A 7,907-nucleotide genomic window follows, 5' to 3' on the forward strand; every position below is an offset into this window, starting at 1 on the left:
GCTCGATCTGATCGTCAGCCAGTCTGAACTCTGAATGAGGTGCTCTGCTCTCTGGCTGATACACTGGTGTGGGCATCCTAGTAAACTCAGAAGGGCCAGCCTCAGTATCATGAATGAACTGGGTATCTGGTGAAGCTGCCCTGAAATCATGTACAGGAGAAGATGGACCTTCTTCTTCTACTCTGCCTTCAGTTCTGTCTTCAGCTCTTTCCTCAGCTCTCTCCTCAGCTCTTTCTTCAGAGCCCTTGATCCAACCACCAACAGTCTTTGTAATTCCCATTCGGTGTAGGCTGTGTTGGTTGAAAGTGTCCACATGTGAGAGCTTGGTAGGTGTCTCCCCCTCACAGCTAACTCCAAACCTCCTAAAAACTCTAGTAAGGGCCATACCATAAGGCAAGTGTGCCTTGGATCTGTTCAAAGTTTCTCTCATGGCCTCTATCATAAGTGTAGGGAGGTTTAGGGGGGTCTGAGTGATAATATGAAACATGACACATACATCTCTGCCAGATAGTAAGTCATGTCTACCACTCCTAGGAAAGAATAGTTTTGTCACAATCTGATGCAGGACCCTCATCTCAATGGACAGTAGCTTTGCTTCCAATTTGTTTAAACTTCCTGAAAAATCTTCTCCTAAGATAATTCTGATCCCTTCTTCTTTAATTGGGAGTTCCATATATGAGTATCCTTCACTAGGCAACTGAAGTATCTCTCCCAATATCCTAGAATCCAAACAGATGTCAATCTCCTTTACAGTTGATGTCACAGACCCGTTTCCATAATTTAGGTTCTGGTAGAACTCTCTGACTAGATCAACATAGGTGACTTCCTTAAGAGAGCAATAAAGTTCCCATCCTTGATTTTTGATCTTGGTAGCAAAAGTAAAGCCTTCTTTCTCAAAGAACCGAAAATCTATATTTTTTCGGTTTCTACTTTTCTATCAGAAAGAAGATTTACACTGGGGCTTATGGAGGGTTGAGAGGGACCTTGAGCAGGTACTGAAACTGGATTGGGAACAGTGGAAGACTGAGCATGCCTTTTCTTTCGGACAATTTCCTCAGGCTCTCGGATTGATTTCCTTCTTTGGGGAAGTTTCATCTTTGGAGCCATATCCAATAAGGTAGCAGACAAGAAGACTTGAATTCAGTGGAGGAGGGATCACAAAAGAGTAAAGAAGAATTTTGGTGGAGAAAAGAAGTGGATTTTGAATGAACAGTGAAGTTCTAGGGCACGTTCTACCCGCGCCTAATACTGCGAGAAAGCACAGAAAAATCCTTTTCAAGGAGGCGATTTTTGGTGGAGAGGAGGAGGAAGAATTGCCTCAGAATTGATCCTTGGATTTGGAGCAAAAAGAGTTGGAGAGGACGGCTTTCGGAAGGAAGACGACGAGAAGATGAGTCGTCTCATAAACAAGGTTTCCCGTTTTAAAAACAATGAACCCGATGGAAGTTGGTGGGATTTACAAGTTTGCCATTGAGTCGACTCATGGGGGTCGACTCATGAAGTTCAGAAAATCAGGAAAAATGCAAATAAATTCCAGAAAAATTCAAAATTTTGGGAGAAAGAATTTTGCTCAATGATAAGTTTTTAGAGTGATAAACCTGAGCTTTTGGGACCAGGATAGATGTTGAAAATTGAGCTCTAAGAGTTTTTGACATCTATTCTTTGGAAATTGAGAAATTTCAGACAAATGGATCTAGAATTCCTAGATTTCTCCTAATTTCACAGAATCTTTCCTCACTAAGGGCCTTTGTAAAGATATCAGCTAATTGATTTTCAGTGCAAACATATTCAAGAATTATATTTTTGTTTTGAACATGTTCTCTTATAAAATGATGTCTTATCTCAATATGTTTAGATCTTGAGTGTTGTATTGGATTTTTAGATAGATTTATAGCACTTATATTATCACATTTTATTGGTGTTTCATTAAGTTTGATTCCAAAATCTTCGAGTTGTTGCTTAATCCACAAGATTTGAGCACAACAACTTCCGGCTGCAATGTATTCGGCCTCAGCCGTAGACAGTGCCACCGAATTTTGTTTCTTGCTAAACCATGAGATTAGGTTAACTCCAAGAAATTGGCAAGTTCCACTTGTGCTTTTTCTATCTAATTTACATCCAGCAAAATCAGCATCAGAATATCCTAACAAATTAATTTGTGAGTCCTTAGAGTACCATAACCCTATAGTTTGTGTACCATTTAAGTATCTAAGGATTCTTTTAACAGCATTCAAATGAGATTCCTTAGGATTAGATTGATATCTTGCACATAAGCAAACACTAAACATGATATCAGGCCTACTTGCAGTTAAATATAATAATGAGCCAATCATACCTCTATAGTATTTTAAGTCTACGCTTTTACCTTCATCATCCTTGTCAAGCTTACATGAGGGACTCATTGGTGTGCCAATTGGTTTGCAGTTCTCCATTCCAAATCTTTTGAGTAGTTCCTTGGTGTACTTGCTTTGGGTGATGGAGATTCCCTCTTTTGATTGTTTGATTTGGAGTCCGAGGAAGAAGGTGAGTTCTCCCATCATGCTCATCTCGAACTCTCCCTGCATAAGCTTAGCAAAGTCTTGACAAAGGGATTCATTAGTAGACCCAAAAATTATGTCATCAACATAAATTTGTATAATTAGCATATCATTTTGGTTTCTTTTAATAAATAGAGTTGTATCCACATTGCCTCTTGAGAAACCATTATTTAGTAGAAATTTGCTTAGCCTTTCATACCATGCTCTAGGTGCTTGTTTTAGACCATATAAAGCTTTATTTAATCTAAAGACATGATTGGGAAAAGCATGATTTTCAAATCCAGGGGGTTGTTCTACATATACTTCTTCAGAAATATATCCATTTAAAAATGCACTTTTAACATCCATTTGAAATAGTTTGAATTTCATAAAGCAAGCATAAGCAAGTAGAAGTCTAATGGCTTCTAATCTAGCAACAGGTGCAAAGGTTTCATCAAAATCAATTCCTTCTTCTTGATTATATCCCTTAGCAACCAGTCTTGCTTTATTTCTAATTACATTTCCATGCTCATCTAATTTGTTTCTAAAGACCCATTTTGTGCCAATTATTGAATAATCTTTAGGTCTTTTCACTAAGGTCCAAACATTATTTCTTTCAAATTGACTGAGTTCTTCTTGCATAGCATTAATCCAGTTATGATCATTTTCAGCTTCTTCAAAAGTTTTAGGTTCAAGTTGAGATACAAAAGCACAATGATTAAGTACATCTCTAAGTGAAGAACGTGTTTTTACCCCATGCATAGGATCACCGATAATTAATTCCTTAGGGTGGTTGTGAACATACCTCCATTCCTTGGGTAAGTCATTTGTACCTTGAGGTTGTTTTTGAATTTCTTCACCTTTCTCATTTTGTTCATCTTCTTGATCCTTGTCTTCTGGAGTTGCTGAATCTTTCAGAGTGATCTCCTTCATACCTTCTATTAGTGGATCTGCATCATCAATACCCTCATTCTTCCTTGAAGGAAGATCGTTAGATTCATCAAAGACAACATGTATGGACTCCTCAACTACTAAGGTTCTTTTGTTGAACACTCTAAATGCTTTACTAGTGGAGGAGTAACCTAGAAGGATTGCTTCATCTGATTTTGCATCAAATTTACTAAGTTTTTCTTTGCCATTATTTAATACAAAACATCGGCAACCAAAAACATGAAAATAGGCAATATTTGGTTTTCTTCCTTTCCAAAGTTCATAGGGGGTTTTCTTTAAAAATTGTCTTATTAAAGCACGATTTAAAATGTAACATGCTGTGTTAATAGCTTCTGCCCAAAAATATTTTGGAAGGTTGCTTTCACAGAGCATGGTACGGGCCATTTCTTCTAAGGTTCTATTTTTCCTTTCAACTACCCCATTTTGTTGGGGTGTCCTAGGAGCAAAGAAGTTGTGGCCAATTCCATTTTCATCACAAAAATTTTCAAAGTCATGATTTTCAAATTCTGTTCCATGATCACTTCTAATATTTTGAATTGAAAACCCTTTTTCATTAGTGACTTTTCGATGAAATTTCGTGAAAATTTGAAAAGTTTCATTTTTGTGAGCTAAAAAGAAAACCCAAGTAAAACGAGAGTAATCATCAATTATTACAAATCCATATCGTTTTCCTCCTAGACTAGTGGTTTTAGTTGGTCCAAATAAATCCATATGTAAGAGCTCTAAAGGTCTAGAAGTTGAAATAGTGTTTTTGGATTTAAATGATATTCTAGTTTGTTTACCTAATTGGCATGCATCACAAATTCTATCCTTTTCAAAATTTAATTTTGGCAAACCGAGAACTAAATCCTTTTTGATTAATTTTGAAAGAGAATGCATGCTAATATGTGCAAGTCTACGATGCCACAGCCAACTAGTCTCATTTATTTTAGCATTTAAGGAAACTAGGCATTGCATGTCTAATTTAGTTAAATCATTCAAGTCTACCATATAAACATTGCCATGCCTATGTCCTATAAATTTAATGCCATCGTTAATAGGACTCGTCACAATGCATACAGATGATTCAAAACTTACTTTATACCCTTTATCACAGAATTGACTAATGCTAAGTAAGTTATGCTTTAAACCTTTAACAAGTAAAACATTCTCAATGTATTTGGAGGGAGTGATACCAATGTTACCTATCCCGATGATCTTTCCTTTGCCATTATCTCCAAAGGTGACCATCCCTCCATCCTTAGCATCAAGCGTGATGAATTGTGATTCATCACCAGTCATGTGTCTCGAGCATCCGCTGTCAAGATACCATTTCCTGTTTCCTTCTTGGGATGCTAGACACACCTGCAAGCACAGATCAAGTTTCTGTCTTAGGTACCCAAGCTTTCTTGGGTCCTTTCAGGTTAGTCAGAATGGTTCCTTTTGGAACCCATATTTTCTTTGTGTTTGCATATTTGTTAATAAGACATGTGTATGATTTATGTCCTATTCTTCCACATTTAAAACAAGTAATATTTGTAGGCTTTTTGCTTGAATAATTTGCATAAATATCCTTCAAAAATTTTTGTTTCTTCAGGGGTTTATAACCAAGTCCAGCCTTATCATATATAGCTTTCTGATTATCAAGGATCATATTTAGCTTGTTTGAACTTAAGGTGAACTTATCTACTATAGATTTCAGTCTGTTAATTTCATCCTTAAAGTTTTGATTTTCTTGAATCAATGTGAATTTTTCAATTGAAAGAATTTCAGCTTGTTTCACTAAGGACTGATTTTTCAATTTCAGCTCTTTGTTTTTCTTCCCTAGTTTCTTTAATTCATCAATTGAATCATAGAAAGCTTCATGCAATTCTTCAAAAGTAAATTCACTAGTGGATTCAGAAGTTACCTCATTTTCATGTGCCATCAGGCACAGATTGGCTTGTTCGGTTGAGGTTTCCTCGTCGGAGCTTGAGTCATCACTCGCACTCCAGGTCGCCATCATTGCCTTCTTTTTGAATTTCTTTGGACCTTTCTTCAATTGAGGACATTCGGATCTGAAATGTCCTGGCTTCTTGCACTCGTAGCATATAGGGGTTTGATCTTTCTCCTTTTCTATGCTTTGATCCCCTTTTGTAAATTTCTTTCTCATCCCCTGTTTCCTTTTTCTTAGAAACTTCTTGAATTTCCGGGTGATGAGAGCCATCTCCTCATCCTGATCTTCATCTTCAGAGTCATCTGTTTCATAATCAGGTGAAGTTGTGGATTTGAGGGCAATGGTTCTTTTCTTTTTGATTTCATCCTCTTGATGTTGCATCATGCTAAGTTCATGAGTCATCAAGGATCCAAGAAGCTCTTCTAGAGGTAGAGTGTTCAAGTCCTTTGCTTCTTGGATGGCAGTCACCTTGGCTTCCCAAGTTCTTGGCAGTGACCTGAGAATCTTCCTTACAAGTTCACTGTTAGTATAAGATTTGCCAAGACTCTTTAAACCATTGATTATATCAGTAAAACGAGTAAACATAGCAGTTATGGACTCATCATGCTCTATTTTGAACAATTCATATTTATGTACAAGCATGTTTATTTTAGACTCTTTTACTTGATTTGTTCCCTCATGGGTGACTTCTAACCTATTCCATATTTCTTTAGCAGATGCACAAGTAGAAATGCGATTAAATTCACTAGCATCTAGTGCACAATAAAGAACATTCATAGCTTTGGCATTTAATTGTGCCAATTTCTTGTCAACCTCATCCCATTCTTTCTCGGGTTTGGTTGACTCCTCACCATCTATAATCTTGGTGGGTGTGTGAGGACCATTCACTATGATACTCCACATATCATAGTCGAGTGCTTGTATGAAAATCTTCATCCGAGCTTTCCAATAGGTGTAATTAGACCCATTGAAAAGTGGAGGTCGGTTTGTTGATTGCCCCTCAGCTAGAGAAGTTCCAACATGGGTTGCCATAGATCTTTGGCTCTTTGATTGTTAGATCAAAGAAGGGCTAGAGCACTGGCTCTGATACCACTTGTTGCCCAGCTATGCAACCCAAGAGGGGGGGTGAATTGGGTTTCTAAAAATTTTAAGCCCAACAAAACTTATGAAGAACAAAACAATGGCTTTAAATCAATATTAATTAACTAAAGCAGTATTGCAAGGATATAATAAAGAAATAAGATAAAGCGATAAAGCACACCACAAACACAAGGATTTATAGTGGTTCGGTGCTAACCTTGCACCTACGTCCACTCCCCAAGATCCCACTTGGGAATTTTAATCCACTATCCTTTGTATTCAACCCGAATACAAAACGTCGGAAACTCCGACACTAGCTATCCCAAGCTAGAATACAAGACGTCGGAAACTCCGACCCTAGCTATCCCAAGCTAGAACACTTGTTTCCCGGGTACAAGCAACCCAAAACACTCCGATTTCAGGTTCGGATCAACCTTTCCTTGTTTTGGAAATCCTCCAAAAACAAGAGCAAAAACTCACAAAGAGTAAGAATATTTAGAGCACAGATGAATACAATAACAGCTCCTTAAATGAGCAAATATAACAATAAAAGCTTTACTCAAATGAAGAACCCCTTTTTCAGATTTTCTCAAGATGAATGAACGGTTGAACGCTTGAGAAGAGGTTGATTGTTGATTGAAGATCTCTTGAAAGCTTTGAACGATCTCTAGATCAAGGTTGAAACGATAGGCGTGAAGAATTCTCTCCTTGAAAGATCTTCCTTTTCTCTTTCACAATCTCTCTGGTATATTGTGGATCCTCTCTCTTTTTCTCTATGGATATTTCGTTGATCTCAGGCTTTTTCTTGCAAATTTCGGATCCTCTCTTCTGTTCTTCTCTTTTTCCTCTCTTTTCTCTTCACATTTGATTTCACGTTTGATCCGCTATTTAATCTGCAATTTCTTTCATCATTTAAAGCATTTTGTAGCATTAGAAGCAAGAGAAAACAATTTAGGCAGATAAAGAGCCGTTAGAGGATTTTTAGGAAGCATAAATGGCAATTAAAACGGGCAAAAAAATAGCCGTTGCTGACATTTCCCGTCGCAGGGGTCGACTCATGAGTCGACTCATGCTTCAGGAGTCGACTCATGAGTCGACTTCTGTTGCAACAGACCAGAAATGATTTCTGGAATTTTGGCTCAAATCAGGGGTCGACTCATGAGTCGACTCATGCCTTGTGGGTCGACTCATGAGTCGACTCACAGGGTGTGCCAATCAGCTCATTGCCATGAGTTGACTCACGGGTTGACTCATGATTTTCAAACATGCATAACTTCAAAATACAAGTCCAAAATCAATGAAATTTTCACCATTGATCAAAATCTTTTGTTCTACCAAATGATACTATCAAATCAGGATTTTAGCAAATTACGATTTTGCCCTTGAAGAGCATAAGGACTTTTTCAATTTTTGTATCCCTTCAATCTGCTTTGTAATCATCAAAA

This window comes from Elaeis guineensis, chromosome 8, assembly GCF_000442705.2.
Source record: "Elaeis guineensis isolate ETL-2024a chromosome 8, EG11, whole genome shotgun sequence".
NCBI lineage: Eukaryota > Viridiplantae > Streptophyta > Magnoliopsida > Arecales > Arecaceae > Elaeis > Elaeis guineensis.